At 32.4% G+C, this 6,004-nt stretch overlaps 1 pseudogene; it reads left to right on the top strand.

Moving 5' to 3' along the window:
- Window positions 1-2,725: 2,725 nt before the first annotated feature.
- On the top strand, window positions 2,726-5,799 carry LOC123893058 (annotated as a pseudogene).
- Window positions 5,800-6,004: the final 205 nt, after the last annotated feature.

Genomic DNA, 6,004 nt, shown 5'->3' with positions numbered 1-6,004 from the left:
TTATGTCTTAGTTCTATTGGGAGTAACTGTGAGCATATGGAAATGCTGATTGAAACCTGTTTAGCTTGGTAGTTTTTCATACTGTTTATACCAGTACAAGATGGGAAATGGGAATGCTTTTGGTGCAGTTGCATTTTATATGGATGTAGTGATTTTTGTATGTTATGTTAATAACTTGTACATAAAATGGATCGAGAAATTTATGATAGTTCCACACAGAATCTGCACCGGTAAGTGGATCGAGAAATTTACATAAAATGATAATGAAAAATGTGACGTCACGTGCAACTTAATAATTCACTTTAAAAATAAAAAAACTTTTAAAATGAACTGTCCATTGTGACAAAGCTAATTTTCTTTACCAAACAAATTGAATATTCATTAAATTTTGGATCGAATTACATTTTTTATACAAATTTTTCTCAAAGATTTTCTTCAATCCGAATTTTCAAGGGTACAACTCTGCCCTTGTTTTTCTACTACAATGCAATTTCTCTTTGATATATCTTTGTTTGGAAATATGTGGAATAATATCAGATGTAAGTTTTATGAATTTTTATAGTTTTTTATTTTTATTTTTATTACAAGGCTAATCAAAACAAAAAAGAGAAAAATAAAAAGGGAACTATTCTCTAAGGAAGAAAATTTCAGCTGCGTATCAAAGAAATCTTTTGGGGGAGATGCATGAATCGTGAGATCGGAATTTGAAGAGGCTCAAAGCTTGGCTAAGAAATTCGCACAATTATTTCCCTCTTATGATCCCTTAACTTATTTTTCGGTTTTATTATGGTCCCCTAAATAGGTTTTTTTTTTTTTTTTTTTCTTTCTATATTGGTCTCTTAGTTATACTTCTATTAGTCATATAAGTCTTTACCTTTAATTTTATGAAAAAAAAGTGATTGGCTGAAAAGTAAACTTCACTAATTCATCTTCATTTGAATATATACTTCTTCATTAATTTTTGGAAAATTACGAAGAACACAAATAAGTTCTTCAATTTTTCATCCATTTATGCCTCTTAAAACATCTTACAATTATCAAATATCACGAGTCAAACCACTATGGATTCATAAATGATTTTGAGATTGAAAAAATGTTAATCATTACATTCCATCATCCCCATAGATCTCAGAGTAGAAAATACTTCAGACGTTAGCTTTTGATCTAACGAAATTGAACTCAGTATCTTGAGGTTATAAGGCTAACTTTATACCACTGAACTAACACTTCATGTGCAATTATTAGATTTTTTATTCCAATAAATGATTATTGAGCTTCTTTTATTGAATTAATTATCGAGATTTTATTAGTGGCGAATCATTCGAGAAAACATGAGTTTAAATTCCAGTTGGAATCATTCTTTGTTAAATTTTATTTACATTTCGTTCTAACTTTATATTATCAAGAGACTCCGTTTACTTGAGAATTCTCTAAAATAACACTCCTATAAAGCAATATATCATTGTTTTGGAAAAATTTAAAACAAAAGTGTTTATATTTAAATCGATCCAATTAAAAACGGTATACCAATACAAAACAATACAAAAAACAGTTTCATGCATCAATATACCAATTTCTTTTTTTTTAATGGCTAATAAGATATTATATAAAAAATGGAGAAATATACAACGAGTACAAGAAATACTCAGGTTTAAGAGAAGCACAAAGCAACTATACAATAGCCAAATACAAAATAAAAGAAAGAAAAAAGATATAGAGAAAAAAACATGCTAGGAAAAACCATCCAAACACCCAGAAGCACGAAAGTCGAAAACCAAACACCACCACAAAACGCTATAAGTTTCAACATAAGACGAGTTCCACCTCCCAATCATAGAAGGAGAGCGGCGCCAGACTTCTTACAAAGGAAACATATGATAGAAAAGATATTTTATGTTTATGATATCCCTGAATGAAGGTGGACATTGACAATATATTTGGTTAATTGTAGTTACATCACAAGTTTGATGATGAAGTAGTAACACTAATACTATTAGCATTACTATTACTACTAGGGGTGATCGTATCCGAACCAATCCAAAAGTAAAACCGCAAATCGAACCAAACCAAACCGAAAACCGCAAAAACCGCATTTGGTTTGGATGTATTTGGATGGCTTTCTTACTGAACCGCAAACCGCAAAACCGCAAACCGCAAACCGCAAAAACCGTAAAAACCGCGGATAACCGCAAAAACCGCATTAAGTTACTATTATATATTTATATTCCAATATCGTAAAAGAAAATATATTTATATTCCAATATACATGCCCAATTACCAAGTCAGTCGACCAAATTAATCGAACTTCAAGTTGTTTTTATTTTTTGTACTGAAATTTTATTTTGGTGTTGTAATGTTATTTTAAATAAACAAATTTTATCGGTACCGTGATGTTATTTTGAAAATTCAATTTTTTTATATATTTAAAATTATAAGTTACTATAATGTTATTTTGGATAAATAATTTTTGTTGGTGCTACAATGTTATTTTGGAACTTCAATTTTTTATTTTTTTTTATGCTTAAAATTGTTCGGTACAATCGTTATGTTTTAAACCGCACCAACCGAACCGATCCAAACCGCATTGGTTTGGTTTGGTTTGGTTTGGATGACTTTTTAAAAATCAACCGAACCAAACCGAACTGCATGCATTTTTATCTCGCGGTTAGGATGACTTTTATGCTCAAAACCGAACCAAACCGCACCGCGATCACCCCTAATTACTACTACCACCATAATTTGAAGGAAGCATAATATCTTTGAGTTGAGCCCATCTACCCAACCATTATCAAAGACTAGTTGTAAGTAAGGACACACATGTCTTTTTCTATGTCAAAGTCTTTATGAACTATTATTATTCCACATATAAAAACAAGGATTTCTTTCTCTACACTTAATTGGTGCTTAAATTGTCTTTCCATTTAGAACCATACAATACACCTATATAAGATTATTATATATCCCTATTCCATAAGGAAATGTGTATCTAAGGACAAAATTGTCTTTCATAGTGTCATAGTCTGTTCTTGACTTTCTCTTATAATTTGAAGAACTTGGTCACAACCCTAAATAAAAAGGAAAATATTTTTGACACACATAGAAATACATTTTTGGTCTAGTTTAGTGGTTTGAACTCATACACTATAAGTGTGGAGAAGTGAGGAATTCAGGATTCAAACTCCGGCTCCGATCCAATAATATCCCTGATAGCTATGTGTGTCAAAAATCAGTTATTTAGATTGTTATGCTATATATGAAATTATACCAATTTAGCTTGAAGTGTGGTTCCCTTCAACATGTCACTCACAATACTAACACTGATGATGCTCATGCTGCTAATAATCAACATTGGAATTGGTCAGAGTGATTCTTCCATTGGATGTGCCTTTAATCTCAATTGTACACATAACACCAAAATTCTTGAAATTTATTACCAATTGCAAAGAATAGATCTATCTGATCCTAGAAAATGTTTACCACAACTCATACTTGACAACAATTTTTCATTAATTGTTAAAAAAAACAATTTTTCATTAATTTATCCTTTTAAGCCTTATCTCACCAAAATTTCAGAAACTGTCAATATTAGTGTATTCAATTGTTCTTCAGTAGTAAAGCTCAGAAACAGCGATCAAATGTACCTTGATGCGCAAGATATCAAATCTTGTCCAATTTATGTTGCTTCTCCGGAATTTGAAAGTATTGTTGAATCTGATCTTGTATACTGCATCAAACTGTTTGACCGTGTTTCATCATTCAACGGCCTAGGCATGGCAATGGGGCGGGGCGGGGCGGGGCGGGGACGGATATTGCCCTCCCCAAACCCAAACCCATAAAGGTTCGGGTTTCCCCAAACCCATCCCAATTTCGACCGGAGATAAAATGTATAACCCCAAACTCATACCCAACGGGGATCGGGTATCCCCATCGGGGTTCGGGTATCCCGTTACGCATCTTTTCACATGAATTTGAATTGTATTTTTTTATCAAAAAAAAGAAGTTAAATGTCCAAAATTATTTTGTTTCAACAATATTTTTTTAAATAAAAAAAAAATAGAGAAAGTGGTTTGTTTAATACTCAAATTAAAAATAAATATAAAAATATGAATGTAATTTAAAAGATTGTTGAAGGGTTTCTAATGTAAAATAGGTAAAATCTAATTTTAGTATAAGCGGGGCGGGTTCGGGGACGGGTTCGGGGTGGGTATCAATGTGCCCATTACCCGCCCCAAACCCATCTTTTGAAATCGGGGAAAACCCAAACCCGAACCCAAATCCAGTCAACTCGGGTTTTCCCCGTCAAAACGGGTAGGGTTTGGGCGGATACCCACGGGTATGGGTTTTATTGCCATGCCTATTCAACGCTGAAATGATTCGAGTCAACAGACTCGTGTTGACATGGTCTGGAACAAATTTTGACATAGGATGCTTGAAATGTGAACACAAATTAAAGAAGTTTGCATTCCTTATTTTATCATCTGCCGGTGTAATAATCAGTTCAATTTTGCTAGTGCTTGTGCTCGGTGCTATTGTTCGAATTTATTACTATTTCAAGATGAAAAGTGAAGATGATGAAAGAATCCAAAACTTTTTGAAGGATTATAAGGCTTTAAAGCCAACTAGATTCTTCTATGCTGACATAAAGAGAATCACAAATAAGTTTAAGGATAAGTTGGGAGATTTTAGAATTCTAAATTATGGAGCCAAATTCTCGTTGCTGTAAAGATGATCAATAAATGGAGTCGGAACTATGGGTCAAATCCACCATCTCAATGTTGTCCGTTTGCTTGGATTTTTGTGCTGATGGATTTCATCGTGCTCTAGTCTATGATTTCTTCCCAAATGGTTCGTTGCAGAAATTCATTTTTCCTCCGAGAAACAAAGATAGTTTCCTTGGATGGGACAAGTTGCAGCAAATTGCTCTAGGCATAGCCAACGGAATTGAGTATCTTCACCAACGTTGTGATCAAGGAATTCTTCACTTTGCTATCAATCCACATAACATTTTGATAGATGATAGTTTCAACCCAAAAATTACAGATTTCGGTTTGGTTAAGATGTGTTCGAAAAATCAAAGTATTGTATCTATGACTGTGGCTAGAGGCACATTAGGATACATGGCACCTAAAGTCTTTTCTAGAACCTTTGGGAACGTCTCTTATAAGTCTGATATATATAGCTACGGTATGTTGCTATAATGCTATTGGAGATTGTTGGCAGAAGAAAGAATACAAATGCAACGACAAGTGAAGAAAATTTCCAAGTTATCCAGATTGGATCCACAATTTTCTCGAAGGAGGAGACATATAAATCCCTATAGATGAAGGAGATTTTAGAGTTGCAAAAAAATTGAGACATGTCTTCTTCGACATGTATATATCAACAAGACAAAGAAAACAATGAGACCCAATGTAAATCTCACTATAAATGATCACAAGAGATACTTGCCACACATTCTTCCTACTTCGATACCAATTTTAGAATCGGAAAATTTGACGGATAATTTGTTGAGAGACAATGTATATAGAACAACAGTTGATACACATGTTGTAGATGGAGTGCACTCCTATCGAGGTCTCAGGTTCGATTTTCTCTTGTGCCAATTTCGGTAGACTAATTCATACAAAGCAAAAACAAATGTGAGATTGGTCCTCTCGAATTAGTCGGACTTTGAGCTGGATACCTTGTTTTAAAAGAAAAGAGTTCTTGTTTTTTTCTTCCTATTAGATGTCTTAGTAATTTTATATAGTTGAACATAACATCAAATTTAGATAAATAAACTTATGTTTACATTACAAACATATTAATATAGTTGTTGTATCATTTGTTATTGAAATGATGACTATATAGTCATATTTAATTCATGAGAATGAGAGATAATCAATTGAGTGTGAATCATCTAAAATTCAAAAACGATTTTTTAATTTAAAATTAATAATATACTAATTTTATATTTTATGTAAATTTAAATAATATTCATAACAGTTAAATTTCTAAATTTTAA

This window comes from Trifolium pratense, linkage group LG1 (assembly GCF_020283565.1).
Source record: "Trifolium pratense cultivar HEN17-A07 linkage group LG1, ARS_RC_1.1, whole genome shotgun sequence".
In the NCBI taxonomy this organism is placed as follows: Eukaryota; Viridiplantae; Streptophyta; class Magnoliopsida; order Fabales; family Fabaceae; genus Trifolium; species Trifolium pratense.
Note: the sequence above shows the minus strand (reverse complement) of the source record. Positions and strands in the feature narration are given on the sequence as shown.